The following is a 23,942-nucleotide window of genomic DNA, read 5'->3' as shown; positions in this document are numbered from 1 at the left end:
TAGGCACTGGGCATTAAGACCTTAGGCTCATGTGTTGTTACTCCAGAGAGACCCATTTAATTTCATGATTTTCTATGGAAATTAAACAACTGTGTGTGCACAACTGTATTACTGTGTCCACAGTGGGGGCACCTTAATGGAGCTGAAGTCACTGACAGTAAAGTGTTTGTATAACATTGGATATACATCGTATTATGGAATTATTTGGAGAAAAGTAGGCCAAAGCATTCCTAATGCAGATTCCAGCGGTTGGAATTACATGCAATTTGTTCTGGAGAGAGAGAGAGAGAGAGAGAGAGAGAGAGAGAGAGAGAGAGAGAAAGAGGGCTTGGCATGGACTCAGATTCTTAATTCAGTTACTGTGCAATGATATCATCAAATCAATAGCAAAATCTGGCAGAGCAGTAGATGCAGACAACCACTGATCTGATTTATGAGAGGAGTGTGTGTGTGTGTGTGTGTGTTCTTAATTTGTGAGACTATATGGCTCTGGGGTGAAAGTTCACTGACAAAGGCCTTAATCAGCAGCATGTGTCTCTTGTTGGCCACAGAAGGAACGACAGAACAAAGAAGAAGGAGAAGACATAGAGCATGTTTATGATAAGAAAACACTGGACAAGATGGAAGGAATGAAGTGAAAAGAGGTGTGGATCAGAAGAGAAATAAGGAGTGGATACTTCTGGGAGAAGATCAGAGAACTACGAACAGGATTTAAGCCATTCCTACAGAGATGTGATGTTATAAGTACATGGCTGAAAGAGGCTAGACCATGCCAGAATCTGGTCTTAGTTATCAGTTAAATTTAATTCTACTTGTAGGACATGAAGTTACATTAGTTTTGAGTTTAAAGTTTGTTTCTACTTGTTTTTGCAATCAAGCTACAATGCTAATGCAACTTAAAATAAATGGGACTTCATATATTACAAATATTTGGCAAATAGCATGCTTAAACTATCATGTATGTTGTACATATATATATTACAAAGAATAGACTATTGCTTTTTTAAGTCAGATACAGTTTTTTCATGTTTCTATATTTGCTAATGTCACCGAGGTGATGTAGACACACATTATTCACATTCTGCAGCAGGGAGGAGAACAAATCTATGAATGTTTGCAGTGTGAACTAATTTACAGTGGGATATGAAACGTTCCAATGTTTCACTGTGAATAGCCCATGTTTTGTTTGAATACAATAAAGTGTAATGTCTGTGATTGGAAAAAACAGTCAAAGCCATGGCTGTCATGAGCCAACCAGGGACCATCCGGCTTGTTATAAGTGTAGTTCATAGTTAAAAAGCCAGCAACCCTGCTGGGATGTGGGGGCGGTAGTGCACATGGCATGGGTGACTTGTACATCTGTGAAGGCACCGTTAATGCTGAATAATCTATACAAGTTTTAGAGCAACATTTCAGGGTCTTTTCAGGGAAGGCCTTGGTTAATTCAGTAAGACAAGGGCAAATCAAATTTTGCATGATTTTCCACATAATGGCTCCTAAAGCAAAAGAGTCTGGGAGCTAAATTAGTCCAGACCTGTCATCCTTCTGAAAACAAGTAGTGCATTATGAAATCAAAAATACTATAATGATGACTCTGAGCTGTTGAGCAGTTGAAATTCTATATCAAACAAGAGGGTGTAAACAGTTCATTTTCAAAACTACAGCTACTAGTCTCCTCAGTTCCCAAACCCTTACAGTGATGTTTTGCTAGTACAGACCACGTCTGTTAAGGCTGAAATAGGAAAGTGAAGTTTATTGGGGGGTTCAATGTGGCTTATGAAAGCGTATGAAGCCTGACCCCCTGTTGGATAGATGAATACGAGAAAAGGGTGGAGATGGGTGGAAGTGGGAGCAAGTTTGTTAGACGCGGAAATGATGTGAGTTTACAGAGTATATATACGGCTGAGAGGAGGAGATTGGACGTGGTCTTACTTCCAAAATTATGTTATTACATAACTTCACTAAGAGGAGTTGTGATGTAGCCCTGTGGTAAACATGTCCCAACTTTTTTTGGAAGGTGTTGCTGGCATCAAATGAAAAATGGGCAAATATTTTTCCAAACTATAAACTTCCTCAATTTCAATCTTCATTTAGAATGTTGTATTTGTGTTGTTTTAAACTAAATATATGGGTTAAAGTGTGAAATGTTAAATATTTTAAATGATCAAAATATTGTATGATCAAGTGTTATCAATAAAAAGGTAAAAAGAAATGACAAAAAAATCAAGATAAAAATATTGCTATTTCTGTTTTTTTGAAACCAGTATCTTTACTCTGAAGGTTACTCTCTCAGACAAAAATTACCATAGAGGTACATTACTAATCACTAAAGGTGCAAAGAGTGTAAATGTACCTTTGAAGGTAAAACAGTGGTTTAAAGTCCAGTTGTGTTCCCTAAAGTTACACTACATTCTCTTCTACAGAAGAAGAACTGAATATTTGTAATCTTTCATTATAGAAATGTTTAAAATAACAGAACATTATATAAGTCTTGGAGATGAAATGGAGCGTATAAAATCAGCACAACTTTAAAATCTACAATTATAAGAGAACAAGGCCCAATTATGTTCCCTAACTTAAAGTACTGAATATGTTCTAAATGTACTGAATACCACTGAGAGGACCACCACGGTGATAGTTTTTCTGACAGTGTATGTTACGTGTAAACTACATTAAACTAATCACTCCAGTGCACAATAAAATAGTAAACATATTTTTACCAATTTAATACATGAGTTAAGCAGAAATGATTGTACAAACATGTACTTTACCTGACCCAATCTAAACTGAACACTCTGAGCAGTAGATTCTGAGCAGTGATGGTCTTATGAAAATCCAGACATGTTGATAATACTGCAGTTAGAATTATGTTTTATTTGCAGTCACCTCCAGAGCTCAGGTTCATGGTGAATGTCCTATTGTCTTTTTTTCCAGTGTAACCATAAGTGGTTAGAGACATTTGGCCTGTGGGATCAATCTTGAATTCAAGAGCTTTATTATGTTTTATATTAGAGCAGTCTGAGCCAAATGATAGCGTTTGAGGGAAAGTAAGATTTAAAAAAGGTTTTTCCATTCAAACACAGACATATAAAAACAGAGATACTGGCGTGCATCAATAAGCAGACAAACAGATCATTAAAGATTACTGGTTTTATGTACATTATACTAAGATGTAATGGATTGTGCTATAATGCAAGTCCTTCTACTGACATACACACACACACACACACACACACACACACACACACACACACACACACTAAACTGGGATATTTCATGGAGGCCATATTGCAATGCAGGTAAACTACATGGACAGGGCACTATTCTAACCCTGGGGATCACACCCTCACCCAATCACTCACACACACAAATTCGCACACTCACCCAGTCACTTATTCATTCATTCACACACACACACACACACACACAAACAAACACACACAAAGACACACCTGTGGACAAATTCACCCAGTCACTCCCAGACTCACACCTGTGAACACACCAATATGTGGGAGGAAACCAGGAGCACCTGGAGGAAACCCACAAAGAAACAGGGAAAATACACCAAACTCCTCACCGATGTTGACCCAAGGAGAGGATTGAAGCCAGGACCCTGGAGCAGTGTGGTGGTGACACTCTCTGCAGCCTAACTGTGCAGCCCCAAATTATATTCCTTCTATTCTCATTAAGTGCCTGCCTCAACCGGGAAGACACCTCAGGATAGTCTGCAGAGGGTTTGAACACATCTAAAGAGTTAACTCATATTAGATCAGACCATTACGGACACCGCATTCCTTCTTTTTATTGGCCTCGTTTGGAAAGACATGCTCTGCCAATTAAGGATGTTGTGGTTGTAATGGTCTAGTTGGGATTTCTGAGGGAGGGAGCTGCATGGAAATCTCCATGATGGAGTAAGTGTTTTCATCTGCATTTGCATTTTATTACCACATTCCTCTTCAGTTATCAGAGTGACACGATGCTGTAGCTGTAGTGGAAGCATAATGGAAGTTGCGTAATGGAAATACCCTTATGTCCTTAAAATTAAACTGCAATCCATGTTAAAGTTCATTAGCTCATGAAGACCATGGCTCTATCCGGGCTGGATTAGTTTATCGGTGGGATGTCTGTAAACATGTTTCAACACATCTCCACAACCACAAAACTCTTGCACTGAGACAGCAATGATGTGTTCACAAAGCTGAGTTTCTAGAGTGTTGTGTGTTCTCTCGTCGCTGAAGTCTGTATCACGTCCTCACATAATCATAAAATATAAACAAATGTCTTAGACCTGCAGCTGTCTTTATAATCACCTCAAGGCCTGAGGGATTTTGCTCTTCTTTATTTCATTTCCTTTTCCCAGGCAGAGTATGGCTTCAGTGTTACAACTCTGAAGAATAAACGTCAGAGTGATTCTTCCAACCCGTTTCTTTCTTTTGCAAGGAGCAGAAACCCTGGTTTTTTTCCTCTGCTTTTGTTCAGTGCTTTTATTTCTCCGCTCTCGTTGTGTTTGTTTTGCTCAGGTTAACGTTGTTTTAGCACTCTATCATAAACGAAGCTCCAGTGCTGTGATGGCACAGATTGAAACTGGAGAGATTGGAGAGATTGAGATGGTTTTCTGATTCAGGCAGCCCACAAACAACTGAGTGGGTTGTTTAATTTCACAGTGTGTTGGTTGGTATCTTGAGGTCCCCAAATTATAATGCATATGCACTGAACAAATATGTGACCTTTAATATCTAGGGAAAAATCACTGAAACATATGCTAGGAGACTAAATGTGGCAAGAAGTATTATACAAAAATATTTTTTTTCCACATGGAAAAACATCTGCCTGGAAAACCTCAGAGGTGTAATTTTGCTAATTAATTTTAAATGGGTAACAACATTTACATCAAATCAAGGTCATTTTAAACCTTTCAAAGGTTCTACACACTCACACATCTCTTTAACAGTCATGGTTCTTTATGGAACTAAAAGTGGTTCTTCTAAGAAATGGCTTAAAGAACCCTTTGTAGCACTTTTTTTTAAAAGTGATTTGCTGATCCAGATGGGAATAAAACTACAGAGAAACTATATGAATTGCATAAAATCTAAAATTAACCCAGGAGTCTGAGACTATGTTCATAAGCAATCAATTTCAGATTTGTTTTTGCCTAGACTGGACTTATCTTGACAATCCACATTCACAAATATGTTACCTGTATCTGTCTGTAGTATTAATGTATCTGCCTCTGAAATGACATGTGTGCACACACAGATATGTTAATGTGACTCTGTCTCAAATGAGTCCATAAGCTGTGTGTTGTGCATAATATACAGTTCCCAATCAAAAGTTTGGACACATCTTCTCATTAGTCAGTGGTGGAATAGGGCTATTCATTGTTAGAACTATGTACCAGCCCCTACCTTTGCACAACCCAAGTTATGGTCTCTGACACATTAAGAAGGCGAGCAGTTCTACAAATTAACTCTCAGTGAGGCCACAGCTGTTCACTGAAAACCATTCCAGGTGATGACCTCATGAAGCTGACTGAGAGAATGGTAAGAGTGTGCAAAGCCCTCAACAAATCAACAGGGAGTTACTTTGAAGAATCTAAAGTATAAAACATATTCTGGTTTAACATTTTTTTTTGTTTACTACATAAATCCATATGTGTTCCTTCACAGTTTTAATGTCTTCCACATTCATTTACAATGTGGAAAATAACAAAAAACAAACAAACAAACCATTGAATGAGATGTCCAAACTTTTGACTGGTGCTGTACATTCACAACATGTGGAAAATGGCCCAAAGCAAAGGAAATCCTCCCTGAGTGGGCATGTCCAAACATTTAACTGGTACTGTAGGTCTTTAAATAACAGATTCTACACCCAGGTACTGCACACTATGTCTAACACAAACCCGTTTATAACCAGCAATCACCTGCATGGCTACTTTTGTAACATGTATTGCATCATTGTGGTGCAGAAGCTGTCGTTTCATCACAGATATAGTGATGTAAAAAGCACAGAGTCATTTGTGACAAAGCCTGATTGTCGCTGTTGGTGCTGGCTGACGACCAACTTTAACTTCAAACTACTGACGGAAGAGGAAAACACGATTTTTTTAGTTACATTTGGATTCAGATAATGCAACAATGTGACCTTCATGAGTGGACTTTTATCTAGCAATGGAAGCAATCAGACTGCTAACCTCAGGACTCTGGTATCTTCACTCTGAGAAGGCTTGTTTTTAGTTAGATAAGCCCAAACTCAATTCCTTATCTCAGAATCTTGATTTTGTTTAAAACCTGACTTTGTTGGCTCAATCCAGAAGCATGGATCCAGAAGCATGTCTTCTTTCTCACAGTCATCACAGTGGGTAATAAAAATACTTTGGGCCTGTGGTCTGTTTGATCCTCGCTATCAACCAAGAGTTAGCGCTGATGAGAAAAACAGCAGCAGCTTTGGAGCTGTGGATCTGGAAACACACGGAGATCACAGCAAGCTTAATGAAGGAGCTACAGACAGATATGAACATGTGTGTGTGAGTGTGTGGGGGGGGGGGGGGGGGGGGAGATTTTCCATTCCCACCATAATGTAAGATCTATAGTTCAATCTCATGGACCATTTCCACAAAGGTTGTATAGAATGAAGTTGAACTACGCCTCACCACACACATATGGTAGATATTCATCTTGCTGTTAGAGAAGGAAAATTCCTATTAGTTGCACTGGCATGCCGATTTATTGGCAATTCTAAAAGCATGTGGTAATAAAAACTCCATAAATCCCTATGCAACTCAAATAAATCCCATCACTGCATAGAAATCAGGCAACAACATCAAGATACTGAGGAATAAAATAGAACAAGGCCCTGTCCCAATGTTCCAAAGCTTAAGGAGGTCTTTGAAGTGCAGGTATTCATAATGCCATCAAAGAGTAAACAACAGGAGTGTGAGTGCTCAGCGTGTTCAGGATTTGGGAAAAAGGACACACTCAGTTAACGCCCTTATTAACTGCCTAAGTTAAGTTCATTAAGATAATCTTATCAGTGCTTTTACTCTCTAAAGTTCAAAACCCTCAAAACATTATCAACTCAATCTTGACAATAAAAAGAGAATGAAATTAAATAAATAGGGCACTCTGCTTTTGTACACAACTAGCTACTAGCAGTGTAAAGAAAGTGTGTACATTAGGAGAAGTAGCCTGTGGAGAAAGGACCAAAAGAAAGGCACAAGCCAGGTGTCCTCTGGCTTTGTTTATGTCACGAAGCTGAAGGCTAGACACCGGCTTGAGTTACTCCAAAATTGAGCTGCATGCTAACGCTCCCCAAGGCCACAGGGACCAGGGAAGGGGGCCTATCTGCCTTTTTATTTTTTTGCTCACACTTTTTCTTACTCCCTTTCTCCTCATGTAGTGTACTTAAGCACTGGACTGTTTTACATGCAAGATCTTCACTAAATCACAGAGCTGAATCTTGTTGTTGCCATTTACATAGACACTACAAAATGATACAAGTTAATTTAGTGTAATTTTGTGTATATATTACCATATCAACGAGAAGCATGTGTAGTATACACAGATCATAGAATTCTGCACAGATCAAGGAATTCTGGCTTCTAATGCAGTGTGTTTGTGTGTGTGTGTGTGTGTGTGTATTTGGTGTGTGTTTGTTTATATTACATGGTGGGGTCCGCAACCTGTTAGCACACTCACGGTGTGGGGACCAAAAACATGGTGGGGACCGGTTTGCTGGTCCCCACAATGTTTTCAGCCAAAATAGGTCAGCTGACTCAGGAGGCCATGCTGATATGGGTGGTGCAGTTTTTTTTTTGGCCCCCATGCTTCACACAAACCTGACAGTCTCATTTGTGTGTGACTCTGCTCACCACGCCCCCGGTGGCACTCGGTGGTATTGCATGAACACACAGATCGTGGGGGTCCGTACACACTTCAGTACTGCGTCTACGCAACACTGATAGTGACTCATATTAAATGAACTAGTGTCCTTTAAACACTGCATTAATGGCTCCTTCTCCAAGGTAAACACAAATAAAACACCGTACACAACTTGTTAGTCTTTTAAACATAGAAAATAATCTTAACAAGAAATGTACATGGACATCACATTTAGTTACAAAATATTAATCCCGGTGTAGTATATTGTAAGTTAGTGAGGAGGCGAATTAAATTGTTTAAATTAAAACTTTTAGTTCAAACATCAGCGTTATAAAGTCTTTAATGGTGACACGTTCAACAGTAAAATTCATATACGTGTAAATATAGTCCACTCTTTATGTATTAAAATAGCTCAGCCGAACATTTGGTTGAAGATAATGGCTCTGTGTAATGGAAGCGAATATAAAATGGCGATTTGTAGTTTTCACCGTTCTACATTGAATGAAGGAAAAGCAACTCGGAACTACAAAGGAACTACACTTCCCATAATCCCTCTGTTCCACGAAGAGTCTGCGGGGTCGTGCACAGGACGAGCTGAAAGGTAATAAACAACGGCTTAAATATATGGCTTTACTCGGTAATGTAACGCTTATTTTAGTCGTATTTATGTGTGTATATAGAGAGAATGGGAGTTATTAAGCTGTTTTTAAATGTTTTAAAGGGCTATATTTCCGTGTGTGAGTAGTGCAGAGAGAAAGAGGCCCGTGAAATGTGACGTTAAAAGCTTTCGTGCTTTAGCTAACGCTATACTGGATATAGAGAGAATATTCGGCTGGTTTTGTAAAAGTAAGTTTTTAGAGGACTCTGTTTCCATGAATGCGTGTTGGAGACAGAGAGACAGTTAGAGGGTTTTATTAAAACTGTATTTTCAGTGCATTCACTTGAGAGAGAAAGACAGACGGGAAAGTTAAATTAAAGTGCCAATATGTGGGTTTTTGTAATTAGTTTAAATCACGTAAAATTGCTTTGAGATGTTAAAAATCTGCAAATCTAAAACAATGTGTTTGACAGTGTAGCCTATGATATATTTGCAACTCCTTCATTTGAAAATCAGTGAGCATTTGGTGTGTACTATAAGCCTGACTTGCTTGTAACATTTGGTTTGTTTGTATTTGTTTACTTTTAGGGAGAGAGAGATTTTGGAGAGGGAGACAGCAGAAGCCGTTCCTGGGCAGGTGGAAAGAGGATAAGGGAAAGATCTGGGAGGAGAAAAAGGAGAGTAATGCACTGACCCCTCGACTGATCTGCATCTAAGCTCAGAATACGAGAACTGTTTATTCACATTTAGATGTGTACTTACAGTAAGTGAGTGAATGAATTACTGTGTTCCTCCATAGCTCCAGACTAACCTTAACATGCTCCCTATTCTCCTCACAAACATTCATCAGTTCCTCAAAGTACTCCTTCCACCTTCAAATATCATCTCTTCATTAGTCTGCACAATACCTTCTACATTCATTATCATTCTAACATGCTGTACATCCTCACATCCTGTTCCTCTCTCATCTCGCCAGTCGATACATGTCTTTTATTCTAACCTCACTATCCATATTCTCATACAACTTTTCACGTGCATTTTCCCTAGCCTTTGTCACTTCTCCGTTTGCTTGATACTGCATTTTTTTGTATTTCTTTAGACATCTCTCTTGAGATTCCAATTCTGTTTTGTCGACCACTTCCTTCTTAAGATTTCCTGCATGATCTCCTCATTCCAGCACAAAGTCTCCTCCCTTCCTTCCTCTGTCCATACGACAAACACAGTACCTGTAGCCGATTCCCTCACTGCTTTTGCAGTCTCTGCCCATCTGTCCATCACCTCGTCCACCCCACCTAGCATCTGCCTCACCTCCTCCCTGAATCACACACCGTACTGTTCTTACTTTAACGTCCACCATCTGATCTGTGATTTAGCCCTCACCCACTTCCTTTTCTTCACCTCCAAATACATTCTACCTACCACCACCGTCTGATGCTGCCTTGCTATACTTTACCCCTGCCACCACCTTACAGTCACTAAATTACTTCAGGTTGCTTCGCCTGCATAAAACATAGTCCACATGTGTAGACCTTCCTCCACTCTTAAATGTCACCCTATGCTCTTCCTTCTTCTGAAAATAAGTATTTACTACTGCCATTTGCATTTTTTGGGGCAAATTCTACCACCATATCATCTACCTCTCTCCTTTTACCAGTCATAGTGCTAACATTCAGTGTTTTCACTCTCACCTCCACCTTCCTCACCCTCTTCTTTATTTTGTCTCTCAACTCTTGTTCCCCCTCTCCTTCTCCTCCTGTGACCAACAGTATCCCAATTTCCACTGGTACACTGGCAGGAAACAATCCCAATGGTGGACGTTGTTAACCCGGGCCTTCTCTGATCCGATATGGAACTCTTGTTAGTGATCTGCATAGTTAATTTGACATAGTTTATACAAAAGATAATCTTTCTGACACAACCCTCCCTATGTATACACGCTTGGGACCAGCATTACAATGCAATGTATTTCAGTGGCTAGGTTATGATTTGTCTGCCTACATTTACGCATATTGTGAGTTCCAGGAGGACAGTACAATTGAGACGGAGGAGAGTGAAAGCACTTGATGAAGCAGCACAGAATGTCATCAGTGCCACTATCAACACCAATGTATTGGAAGGTATCTCTAAACTCATATAAAGGTAAATCTAGTATAATCTTTTCTTCAAGATTAAATTGTGCATTATGTTTTTTTTTTTTTTTTTTTTGCCTGTATAGTTCACTTAATGTTTTAAATTAGCAGCCTTTAAGCAGTTGTAGAGTAGTTATTTGTAATATAAGGAGTACTGGTAAAATTCAGCTTTTTATTTTTATTTTCTGCTAAATGCTAATGTGTTTTTAAAACTTTTCAATTTTTGAACTGAAGCTAGGTTATGCAGAATATGTAGATTAAAATAAAAGATTGTATATTCATTAAATTACACTGATAGTCTCATTTGTGGTTACCAAATGTTTAATATTAAATTGTGATATTTCATTAACTGTAGGCTGTTTTACTGTTGTTTGAAATCTCTGTAGAAGGCATGAGAGGACACCGCTGACATGATGGACATGGTAGAACAAACCCCCTGAGCTTCCGGTCCTGTGCTCAGCGCTGGAGCTCCGTCCTCTGACTTGGAGGTATTTAAAAAGGTTTCATATACATATAGTCACTGAAATAGGTTTTAGTGAGGCAGGTCACTGTGGTCAGTTGAAGTTAATTTCTCTGGTTCAAAATTGTGATAGTTCATTGCTTTTGGGTGAGGCCTTAGGGATGGTACTGGTTACACACACTCTCAGGTCGTACGTTGTGGGGACCCTCTCAGGACGGAACTATTGAAAAGGTTTTGGTCAAATGTGCACACACACACTGTCAGGTCTTGCATAGTGGGGTCCCCATTCTAGGGAGAAACACCTACTAAAGCAGTACACGCACAGGTCAATATACAGACAGTTTATCTGAACTACAGTGTACATTACCCCATGACTGATGTCACTGAGGGTCTAGTTTGAATTTATTATTTTCTTTTCTGACACAGCTCTTTAAGCTTATATTAGTGACACACACTGTCAGGTCTAGCATAGAGGGGTCCCCGTTTAGGGAGACACACCTACTAAAGCAGTACACTCACAGGTCAATATACAGACAGTTTATCTGAACTACAGTGTACATTACCCCATGACTGATGTCACTGAGGGTCTAGTTTGAATTTGTTATTATTTTCTTTTCTGACACACCTCTTTAAGCTTATATTAGTGACACACACTGTCAGGTCTAGCATAGAGGGGTCCCCTTCTAGGGAGACACTCCTACTATAGCAGTACACTCACAGGTCAATATACAGACAGCGTTTCTGAACTACACTGTACATTAGCTCATGACTGATGTCACTGAGAGTTTAGTTTGAATTTGTTATTATTTTCTTTTCTGACACAGCGCTTTAAGCTTAAATTAGTTACACACACTGTCAGGTCTTGCATAGTGGGGTCCCCATTTAGGGAGACACACCTACTAAAGCAGTACACGCACAGGTCAATATACAGACAGTTTATCTGAACTACAGTGTACATTACCCCATGACTGATGTCACTGAGGGTCTAGTTTGAATTTGTTATTATTTTCTTTTCTGACACACCTCTTTAAGCTTATATTAGTGACACACACTGTCAGGTCTAGCATAGAGGGGTCCCCTTCTAGGGAGACACTCCTACTATAGCAGTACACTCACAGGTCAATATACAGACAGCGTTTCTGAACTACACTGTACATTAGCTCATGACTGATGTCACTGAGGGTTTAGTTTGAATTTGTTATTATTTTCTTTTCTGACACAGCGCTTTAAGCTTATATTAGTGACACACACTGTCAGGTCTAGCCTAGTGGGGTCCCCGTTTAGGGAGACACACCTACTAAAGCAGTACACTCACAGGTCAATATACAGACAGTTTATCTGAACTACAGTGTACATTACCTCATGACTGATGTCACTGAGGGTCTAGTTTGAATTTGTTATTTTCTTTTCTGACACAGCTCTTTAAGCTTATATTAGTGACACACACTGTCAGGTCTAGCATAGTGGGGTCCCCGTTTAGGGAGACACACCTACTAAAGCAGTACACTCACAGGTCAATATACAGACAGTTTATCTGAACTACAGTGTACATTACCCCATGACTGATGTCACTGAGGGTCTAGTTTGAATTTGTTATTATTTTCTTTTCTGACACACCTCTTTAAGCTTATATTAGTGACACACACTGTCAGGTCTAGCATAGAGGGGTCCCCTTCTAGGGAGACACTCCTACTATAGCAGTACACTCACAGGTCAATATACAGACAGCGTTTCTGAACTACACTGTACATTAGCTCATGACTGATGTCACTGAGGGTTTAGTTTGAATTTGTTATTATTTTCTTTTCTGACACAGCGCTTTAAGCTTATATTAGTGACACACACTGTCAGGTCTAGCCTAGTGGGGTCCCCGTTTAGGGAGACACACCTACTAAAGCAGTACACTCACAGGTCAATATACAGACAGTTTATCTGAACTACAGTGTACATTACCTCATGACTGATGTCACTGAGGGTCTAGTTTGAATTTGTTATTATTTTCTTTTCTGACACAGCTCTTTAAGATTATATTAATGACACACACTGTCAGGTCTGGCATAGAGGGGTCCCTTTCTAGGGAGAAACTCCTACTATAGCAGTACACTCATATCTCAATATACAGACAGCTTTTCCGAACTACAGTGTACGTTACCTCATGACTGATGTCACTGAGGGTCTAGTTTGAATTTGTTATTATTTTCTTTTCTGACACAGCTCTTTCAGGTTATATTAGTGACACACACTGTCAGGTCTGGCATAGAGGGGTCCCCTTCTAGGGAGACACTCCTACTATAGCAGTACACTCACAGGTCAATATACAGGCAGCGTTTCTGAACTACAGTGTACGTTACCTTATGACTGATGTCACTGAGGGTCTAGTTTAAATTGGTTATTTACTTTTCTGATTCAGCTCTTTCAGGTTGTATTGGCGGTTGTATTGGTGGTATAATCTGAAATTGTTACTTGTGTCAGGACAAATGTGTCTTACGATTTTTAATACCATGGTGTATCCATGTCAAGTCAATTTGACTCAGCAATTGTTTAACTGATGAGAGATTAAACATGTTGTAAAATGTATTGCACTTTAAATACTAATGTATTTGTGTGTGGTGTTCACTAAAATGTTTTACTGTTGTTTGAAATCTCTGTAGAAGGCATGAGAGGACACCGCTGACACGATGGACATGGTAGAACAAACCCACTCAGCTTCCAGTCCTGTGCTCAGCGCTGGAGCGCCGTCCTCTGACTTGGAGGTATTTAAAAAGGTTTCATGTCCACATAGTCACTGAAATAGGTTTTAGTGAGGCAGGTCACTGTGGTCAGTTGAAGTTAATTTCTCTGGTACAAAATTGTGATAGTTCATTGCTTTTGGGTGAGGCCTTAGGGATGGTACTGGTTACACACACTCTCAGGCCTTACGTTGTGGGGACCCTCTCAGGACGGAACTATTGAAAAGGTTTTGGTCAAATGTGCACACACACACTGTCAGGTCTTGCATAGTGGGGTCCCCGTTTAGGGAGAAACACCTACTAAAGCAGTACACTCACAGGTCAATATACAGACAGCGTTTCTGAACTACACTGTACATTACCTCATGACTGATGTCACCGAGTGTCTAGTTTGAATTTGTTATTATTTTCTTTTCTGACACAGCTCTTTAAGCTTATATTAGTGACACACACTGTCAGGTCTAGCATAGAGGGGTCCCATTCTAGGGAGACACTCCTACTATAGCAGTACACTCACAGGTCAATATACAGACAGCGTTTCTGAACTACAGTGTACATTACCCCATGATTGATGTCACTGAGGGTCTAGTTTGAATTTGTTATTATTTTCTTTTCTGACACAGCGCTTTAAGCTTATATTAGTGACACACACTGTCAGGTCTAGCATAGTGGGGTCCCCGTTTAGGTAGAAACACCTACTAAAGCAGTACACTCACAGGTCAATATACAGACAGCTTTATCTGAATTACAGTGTACATTACCCCATGACTGATGTCACTGAGGGTCTAGTTTGAATTTGTTATTATTTTCTTTTCTGACACAGCTCTTTAAGCTTATATTAATGACACACACTGTCAGGTATAGCATAGTGGGGTCCCCTTCTAGGGAGACACTCCTACTAAAGCAGTACACTCACATGTCAATATACAGACAGCTTTATCTGAATTACAGTGTAAATTACCTCATGACTGATGTCACTGAGGGTCTAGTTTGAATTTGTTATTATTTTCTGTTCTGACACAGCTCTTTAAGCTTATATTAATGACACACACTGTCAGGTCTAGCATAGTGGGGTCCCCTTCTAGGGAGACACTCCTACTAAAGCAGTACACTCACAGGTCAATATACAGACAGTTTATCTGAACTACAGTGTACATTACCTCATGACTGATGTCACTGAGGTTCTAGTTTGAATTTGTTATTATTTTCTTTTCTGATAAAGCTCTTTAAGATTATATTAGTTACACACACTGTCAGGTCTTGCATAGTGGGGTCCCCTTCTAGGGAGACACTCCTACTAAAGCAGTACACTCACAGGTCAATATACAGACAGTTTATCTGAACTACAGTGTACATTACCTTATGACTGTTGTCACTGAGGGTCTAGTTTGAATTTGTTATTATTTTCTTTTCTGACACAGCACTTTAAGGTTGTATTGGTGACACACACTGTCAGGTCTAGCGTCGTAGGGACCACTTCTAGGAAGACACTCCTACTACAGCAGTACACTCACAGGTCAATATACAGACAGCTTTTCTGAACTACAGTGTATGTTACCTCATGACTGGTGTCACTGAGGGTCTAGTTTGAATTTGTTATTATTTTCTTTTCTGATACAACTCTTTAAGGTTTTATTGGTGACACACACTGTCAGGTCTAGCGTCGTAGGGACCACTTCTAGGAAGACACTCCTACTACAGCAGTACACTCACAGGTCAATATACAGACAGCTTTTCTGAACTGCAGTGTATGTTACCTCATGACTGGTGTCACTGAGGGTCTAGTTTGAATTTGTTATTATTTTCTTTTCTGACACAGCTCTTTCAGTTTGTATTGGTGACACACACTGTCAGGTCTAGCATCGTAGGGACCACTTCTAGGGAGACACTCCTACTATAGCAGTACACTCACAGGTCAGTATACAGACAACATTTTCTGAACTACAGTTTACGTTACAGTGTATTTCTCTAAGTAATATGCATTTTCCCCAAGTATTTTTTTTCTTTTCCACAACTGCTGACTAGATTTTCAGCTGGTTCTGATAACTAATCCACAGCTGCCCATAGTTTTCGGCACCTGATATCGAAGTTCACATGCATGGATGCAGCAAACTTGGCTACAAATCCCATAACACCTATCTCTACTGGTCTTGCATGTGCCTGCCACCCACGTTCTGCACAGTTCCCAAACTTTGTTCGATATTTGGACACTGAAAGCCGTGTTTGGTATTGAACCAACACAGGACACCATTTATTATATTGTTTTGAGGTTAGACTGTAAAAACTTATAGTTTGAAACAGACAGAAGCTCTGCTGGTCTCCCTTAGCCAGAGGGAGGGGCAGGTACTCCACAGAACATGCTTCTCATTGGTCCTCACTTGTATTAACTTTCCATGATTTATTTATATAAATTGTAATTAGTGAAGTATTTAAAATAGTAAAGCTATAAATGTGTCCCTAAATTTGGTTTCAGAAAGTTGGCAGCCTACAATTTCATAAATCACACTGCTTATTATTATAGAAAGAATAATTGTGCCCACACACTTTTACACAGGCCCACCCAAAGATCAATTTGTGGCTATGCCACTGATGTAGTTAACGTTTAGTCATAGTTCCTAGTTTGAATAAATGTAATAATATAAACTGGACTTGCTGCCACATCAGGCCATTGGTCTCGTTACACATACAAGGCTGGGGTTTGCATTCTTGCAATTTGCTGCTGATACAATTTAAATACAAAAATTCAGGTATCTCGTTTCCACCTGCCACTATCACTTCTCTCATTGAAGTGTTTGTAAAATAAAATAACTGTAGTTAGTAAGGCCTACCGATTTACATAGACTTAATATATTAACCGAAATAATAAATCTTGTAAAGTACTGTATGAAAAAATATGAGAATGACACCCTGCCTTTACGATGTTTGTTGGATGTGGCCCTTGAGTAAAAGTAATTGGGGACCCCTACTCTATTGTATCTCTGATAGTGCATTTCCACCAAAAAGGAACCAGAACGGTTCCAGTTCGCAAGGTGAATTTGGAACCGTTTGGTATGTTTCCATCTACACAAACTGGTTCGCGACCTAGAAAAGTTTGTTCCCAGCTGAGTTTCAAATGCAGCGTTATTGCACTGCGGAGCTTGACAGGGTAATTTACAACGTTTCAAATAAATAAATAAAAAGAAATAAAACAGGAACACGCCCTGTTTTTTTGTTTCTGGTGCTGTTTGTGTGCGATTCCATTTGTGTTGGTCAGAGCCGCAGCTCTCGGTTACGTTTCTCTGCTGTTCACAAGCTCAGCAGGACGGCTCTGAACTCGGCAACATTTACACAGTATTATATCTCACTCGGGTCTGACTTCATGGTAAACAAAGAATAAACAATGACTCTAACAATGAGTCTAACAGTCTTTGGTGCTGGCGCTGTATTCAGGCACAGCGACTCCCCCGCTAATGACGTATACCTGTTTCCCCTTTAAACGTGTAGAAACGCAGCAGTTCATTGGAAAGAACCAAGGTTCCAAGAATCAGGAATGGAACCGGTTTAGGAGCCAGAGTTCTTTTGGTGAAATAGCGCTGTGATTGACAGCAACAAATCAATGTTCTGATCGGTTAAATAAACCTCACTATATGATTGGTACAGCTAAAGCTTTCCTATTGGTACATCAGTTGGCCAATCAGGGTCAAAAATTCACAACTGTAAAAAGAGATTTACACAAGCAGCAGAGAAGGTGAATGTGTGCATTTTTTGTCACATTTGGAACATAAAGGTTTGCTCTGGTGCATTTTAAAACAATACTCACAAATGTAATGGACTTTGTAACTGCTTTTGAGCAACTACATACACGAAATTTTAACTGTGCTTGAGCAACTACATACACGTAAAACTAAAATCCACAAATGTATTGGAATGCACAAATTTAAAACAACAACTACAATAATAAATTAAATTCACAAATGTGCAAAAAAGATTTGCATTTGTAAATGAAATGTTGTGAATGTGTGAATCAGTAACTTCTCAAACGGTTTAAAATGTGCAAGAGAAAACCTTTTTAAAGTTCCAAATGTGACTGGGGGAATTTTTGAATGAGATGGAAAAATCCACACATTCTCCTTCTCTGTTGCGTGTGCGAATCTCTTTTTGCAGATGCGGATTTAAGACCCTGTTTTGACGGCCTATTGATGGACCAATAGGAAATCTTTAGCTGGACCAAGCAGATTGTGAGGTTTGTTTAACCAATTGGAACATTGATTTGTTGCTGTCAACCATAGCGCTTTTCCAAAAAATGAACTCAGGTCCGTGAACCGCCGCGTTTCTACGGACAGCAGAGAAGCGTAAACAAAAGCCGCGGCTTTGATCAACGCACATGCAATTGCGCCTAACTTCACCGGAAACGCATAAAAATGGGGCATGTTCCTGTTTTTTCCTATTATTTATTTATATGAAACGTTGTGAATGACCCTGTCAAGCTCCACTGGGCGATAACGCTGTATTTGAAGCTCTGGGCTCTTGGTTACATTTCTCCGCTGTTCACAAGGTCAGCAGGATGCCTCTGAACTCAGCCATAGTGTCTCCGTTCATGACGTATTCCTGGTTCCCCTCAAAATGTGTAGAAATGCGGTGGTTCACTGGAAAGAACCAATGTTCCTAGAATCAGGAACAGAACTGGTTCAAGAACCAGAGTTCTTTTGGTGGAAAAGCGCTATGGTTGACAGCAACAAATCCGATTGGTTAAACAAACCTTGCGATCTGATTGGTCCAGCTAAAGCTTTCCTATTGGTCCATCAATTGGCCGTCTTCGAGATTGCCTATGACCTAAGGGTTGTTCCCGTGATCCCCTAAAACAGTCTTTGACAAGAAAATCGGGGCTACAATCGTGCAGTGTGATCATATATCAGGAATCCATCAAGAAACATGTAATTGAATGATATTTATGAACGTACTTGTTTTATGAATGAGATGGATTCACTCAAGTATAAAGAAATGGTAAAAAGGTACTCTACTAAGTATTAATTACACCTGTCACAAAGGGTTTTAAAAGGTGTTTAATGATTCTGAGGCAGTAGTTATTTTGGGCATTTTTTGTTGGATTGGGAGAAAACAATTTTATCTATTTAAATTGTTATTTTAATCACTTTTTGCAAAAAAAAAGAAGCTAATAATCCTAATTTGGGGCTTGATATCATTTTGAGTGCCAATGTAGGTCTGTTTTCTCTTTTGCATGTTGTAAGAAAAACAGCCTTATTAAATCATGCAATTTGTGCCAAAAAAGATGTTGGTAAAAGAGAATTTTTTATTAAAATTTAGGCATAGGAAAATTTCCTTTGAGATATATATATATATATATATATATATTTTTTTTTTGTCACCTAGGTCCAGTGAATTCCATGGAGTGGAGAAGCTCATGTTGATGGAAAGTTCCTGGAAAGCTGTTTGTTCACTGTATACATCTGAACAGTGGGCTCTTAAACCTGTCTCTGCAATGTTGTGATGTGATTTATATTGTTTTAAAGTTTCTGTTTTCAGACTTGATCAAAGCTCTCTCGGACCAGGCAGTTTTGATAGGAACACCTTGTGTTTATACTCACTGTTCATTTCATCCGCTCCATTTACAAGGTAGGAGCATTTTGTAGTTCAGCATTTACAGAATAGTGTCCATTTCTTGTGCTGCATGCTTTGTTTACCAGATTTCACCCTGTTCTTCAATGGGCAGTACCCCTAGAGTACCCCTAGGGACCAAACAGTCCAGTAGTGTAGGTCCCATGCATTGCACAAGCACAATTAATGTGTTGCTCTGGTATGAGTGGATCAGACATGGCAGTGCTCCTACATGGTAAGAGTAACTAATATAATGGACAGCGAGTGTAAGTACAGTGTTCGTAATGGAGTTCTTGGTTAATATCATAGATGGACTGTCTCATGTCAATTATTCTGAGTTTATATTGTGTGTGTTCATATTGATTTTTAATTTTCTTTAGCCTAGCTAAGCTCATCAGTTATTCAAGGTATTATTTATTTATATTGTGTTTTATTCTCTCAGTTTTTGGCTAACTTCATTGCTTCTACAGTATGTACACATCTGTGCCTATCTTTTTCAGAGTTTAATAAAAGAACAAATTAGTTCAAATAACGTTAAAGGTTAATAAATTAATCTTTAAACGAATGCATCGAACTGGATTAGTTGTTTTTCTGCATTAATTATAGATTACACATTGTTCTGTCTCAAAATGAAATTGGTCCCCACAAAGAATGAGAACAGGTGATTTGTGTAATATTTGGTCCCCAAATATACTCCAAACCTGAAATGTCCCCACAAGTCATGAGGACGTCTGGTCAGAATCAATTTTGGTGAGATATTTGTAATTTGAAGTGATATTAAGATTCACAAGTGCATTTTGACAAAGCATGATTTTTTTCAAGTCTGAAGCACCTTGGGAAAGGGTGGACCGCACAATGTGAGTATTCCTCCAGGTGACCCCCACAACGCACAGAAACAAGTATGTGTGTGTGTGTGTGTGTGTGTGTGTGTGTTATTTCATCTCATCACTGTCTAATTAAAAACATGTGTATCCCAAGATTGTAATTTTACAAGAGAAGGAATATATTTTCTTAACGTTCAATGGAAGTGAATGTAAAAAGATTTTATTCCCAGTAATTTTGGAGCATTTTTATTGGTTTGTTAATTTTGAAATTTTTACATTTTACATACAGCTGCTATTGTTCAAATGATGCAATAAGCAAAAATCCACAAAAGTGTAGATAGACATTTTTAATTGGACAGTGGGATATACTACATAGTGCAATACATTGAAAGGAGTTAACCATTTATTTATGATTCAGCTTGAGTTCAGCAAGATTAGCAGAATGTTACCAGAGTTTTAGTTGGCACCCTTGTCTGTTTATTTACTCTACAAATAAGACAAGTTCAGGAAGATATCATTCAAATGTGCTTATTAACTACTCTTCAGATGTTTTTTAAAGTTTGAATCATAAACTTTGTTTCAAATTCCTTGCATCCACCGTGCGGAACTTGCTGAACTTCCAGTGTGATGTCCAGTAATTTTGATTGAGGTGTAGAAAATAATATTCGGTTAAAACTGCACTATGATATGCTGAGCTGGGTTATTATTGGATTATCAGACTGTATGTGAATATCGTCAGTGTATCTTAAAGTAAGGAAACAAAGTTAATATGGCTGAGCAGAAATTTAATTCAGGGTTAATGGATTAGTATAACGCAGGGATGTAGGTATCCGTGTGCCTGGGGGGTTCCTCAGTTTTCTAACTGCTTTTAAAAGCGTTATTAAACTTGTGCTCTTATCCTACAAGATGACTTCAACTGCGCAGAGCTTCTGTAACTTCTTGGCTTTCTTTCCACCTTAAACATATAAAAGTGACTGATGAAGCTGTAAATTACATCATCACTGATTTTTTTTTAAACCATGGAAACGTTTACACAGCTGCATGTTGCCATCAGTCATCTGCTGTCGTTGTTTTACACCAATTCTGCAACAAGGCCTGAGATTCTGAAATTTATGTTTGTAATTATTTATATGCCTTCATGTACAAATATACTGTGATACAATTTTATCACCAAAACATTATTATGCTGCATTTTTTAGACAGAATGTGATAAGCTTCCTGTCTACAATGGCAAAACACTCACAGCATCTGCCACAACAATAAAAGACACATGCAGAAGATAACAAAATACTCTGGAGACTTTTGAAAAACAGAACAGCACACCAGAGCTTGAAATGGTACACCAGCGCCTCTGAGGTCAGTGCTTGGGCCAGTTAGAATGTTTCAGGGCCATTTAGTCTGGTCACATCTGATAAAGATCATGAACATACACCAATCAGGCATAACATTAAAACCAGCTTTTTCTCTCTACACTTACTGTCCATTTTATCAGCTCCACTTTCTAAAAGGAGCACTTTGTAGTTCTACAATTACAGATAGTAATCCATCTGTTGCCCTGCATACTTTGTTTGGCCCTTTTCTCCCTTTCCATCAATAGTCAGGACCACCACAGAGCAGGTATAATTTGGGTGGGGGATCATTTTCAGTGCTGTAGTAACACTGACATGGTAGCAATGCTGTGTTAGTGTGTGTTGCACTGGTACAAGTGGATCAGACACAGCAGAGCTAAGAATAGTCCACCAGCCAACAGCATCCTGTGGGCACTGATCTGTAACTGGACTCGAGGAGGATGAAAAACAAAATACATAGTGAGCAGGGAGAGGGCACAGGGATTAAAAACTCCAGTCGCACTGCTGTGTCTAATCCACTCATACCAGTGAAACACCCACCAACACATCACCACCATATTAGTCTCACTGCAGCGCTGAGAATCATCAACCAGCCAAATCGTACCTGCTCTCTGGTGGTCCTCTAGAGATCCACGATTAAAGAACTGAGTGAAAGGGGGCAAACAAAGAATGCAGAGCAACATATGGGCTCCAGAAGACAAGGGTTAGATTCCCTGCCCAGTAACATACCATGCTACACCATTAAGACTCTTTTGAGACTTTTTCCCAAACATGTTTGTGTGTACTGTTCATGTAAAAAACCACCAGAATAGTTGACTTAATTTGGATATTACACACACGCCACACAGCTCTATTTCTCTGTGATGCTTCTGTCTTTCTGTTTAGGTCTAGTCACCAAATCAGGTCAAAAGAAAGTTTTTTTTTTTTTTTGTTTTTTTTACATCTGGAACTTCATCACGACTGAGAACAAAGAGAGATTCAGCATATGGGTTTGGAGCCTCTCTCTCTCTCTCTCTCTCTCTCTCTCTCTCTCTCCTGCTGAAGCTGTGAATGATTAAAGGAATAAAAATGCAGCCACATCTCAATGCTGCTCTAAAGGAAATCTGGTTCCAATAGAGAGGCTTCCTGTGATAGCAGGAAATAGCAGTCATTTCTGTAACCCCCTCTCATAATACACACACACACACACACACACACACACACACACATCATCATCACAACACACATGAACTCCTCCTGTTAGGTTTGAACTTACTAAGAGTGTTGAGAGAGCTAGAGCCAGTGTGACGGTGTGTGTGTGTGTGTGTGTGTGTGTGTGTGAGCGAGCATTAATGTAACAGATAATAATGATATTAATGTTAACTAAGCCTGACTGATATTAAATCTGGTGCAGATCACAAAAAGCTAAACATAATATCATCTGAAATAAACTAACTCTGAAATAAAAAGCAGAAATTCAGAGATATATGAAACAAACACGTAGTGCTGTAACACCAGGATATTTTGCGCTAATGGGCTCTGTTAATGACATGTTATAATATGTATTTGACATTATTTCTCATTGTAGCTAAAGTCTGTGTGTTTGTGTGTGAGAGTACTTTTTTTTATCTCATGCTAAACGTTATACAAGGACAGATCTTTATACTGAACCCGACAGAGCTCTTTGTTCAGATTCACCAGTTCAGCTTGTACTGATGTGAATGTTATCTATAACTGTTATCCAGTCATTCAATGCCTGCTATAACTCACTGAGTGATAAATGAAAACAGCCATGGGTATGTCCTCACCAGGGTGGAAACAAGCCTCTTTACCAGTGCTGTCTCTGGTATGGAAAGCCTAATGAGAAATGAGACACAGTAATATCCGTGTGAACAGTGACTGAAAGATTTAGGACTCATGCTACAGTGACATGTTATAAATCACTAAAAAAGTGAACAGTAAATGTAAGTAAATGTAAATGTAAGATTTGTCTGTGTACACATTGCATCCCAGCGAAAGCCCTACTGCGGTTAAAGTAGTTTTATTTTTGAGGTAACCTGTGTAAGAGAAGACAGTTTTTCAGAGAAGGAGAGAGGAGAGAGAGGAGGAGGGAAAGAGTGGAGAAGTGATAGAGGGAGGGTTTGCAAGGACAAACAACAGGTTGCACAGAGATTGCGGTCAAGGCCAAAAGTAGATGGAGGACAAACAGTAGAGAGGGAAAGTGATGAATGAATGGTGATGTGAAGGGGGTGAAAGTTTCAAGACACAGGAAACACCGCAGATTTTCTGCCTATCTGATTGGACACCTGGAGATTGGGGAACTTAGGGTCAATCACTGCCCACACGTCGACTTTGGGGGAAAAAAAAAACTTCAAAATCCCTCTGCCCAAAGATCTCAT

The 23,942-nt window shown here is 39.2% G+C and overlaps 1 protein-coding gene and 1 long non-coding RNA gene across 3 annotated transcripts in view; one reads left to right on the top strand and one right to left on the bottom strand.

Annotated features, from left to right (window-relative positions):
* Window positions 1-23,942, bottom strand: part of uba7 (ubiquitin-like modifier activating enzyme 7) — an 83,897-nt gene that overhangs the window by 22,229 nt on the left and 37,726 nt on the right. The gene's annotated exons all lie outside the window — the stretch shown is intronic.
* On the top strand, window positions 9,619-19,926 carry LOC136692817 (uncharacterized). 2 transcript variants are annotated; one of them, XR_010801987.1, is made up of 4 exons: window positions 9,619-10,617; window positions 10,994-11,095; window positions 13,719-13,820; window positions 19,167-19,926. It is a non-coding gene; the product is annotated as an uncharacterized lncRNA (long non-coding RNA). The 2 variants fall into 2 exon arrangements; XR_010801988.1 differs by lacking the exon at window positions 13,719-13,820.

The sequence above is a fragment of the Hoplias malabaricus genome, chromosome 3 (assembly GCF_029633855.1).
Source record: "Hoplias malabaricus isolate fHopMal1 chromosome 3, fHopMal1.hap1, whole genome shotgun sequence".
In the NCBI taxonomy this organism is placed as follows: Eukaryota; Metazoa; Chordata; class Actinopteri; order Characiformes; family Erythrinidae; genus Hoplias; species Hoplias malabaricus.
Note: the sequence above shows the minus strand (reverse complement) of the source record. Positions and strands in the feature narration are given on the sequence as shown.